Raw genomic sequence first — 275 nt, 5'->3', positions numbered from 1 at the left:
CCCTTATTTGTACTCCCACGTTTCCAAGTCTGTAAGTACACATTCATTGTAACAGACTCTGTCTTTCCGGCCCACCTCACCTTTTCCAAGTTTGCAAATTAGATTTTTATTTTCATCTCGCCGTTAACTCTCCCTTCCTACAAACTTTACTGTAATACACTTGCAGAAAACGTTCCCATTCATCGCCTTCTCCTCCAGTTCTGCAGAAAGATCTTGAACAAAACGCAAAGGCCCCTCAAAAGCCCCTCTTTCAGTCCAGCAAACAATCTCCATCC

At 43.3% G+C, this 275-nt stretch overlaps 1 protein-coding gene across 1 annotated transcript in view; it reads left to right on the top strand.

The window, feature by feature from the left end:
- The window catches only part of LOC119588089 (alpha-catulin-like), a gene marked incomplete at both ends in the record, with an annotated part of 86154 nt that overhangs the window by 71370 nt on the left and 14509 nt on the right, over positions 1–275 (top strand).

This window comes from Penaeus monodon, chromosome 23, assembly GCF_015228065.2.
Source record: "Penaeus monodon isolate SGIC_2016 chromosome 23, NSTDA_Pmon_1, whole genome shotgun sequence".
Lineage (NCBI taxonomy): Eukaryota > Metazoa > Arthropoda > Malacostraca > Decapoda > Penaeidae > Penaeus > Penaeus monodon.
The sequence above is the reverse complement of the archived record's forward strand: the minus strand, read 5'-3'. Positions and strand labels throughout refer to the sequence as shown.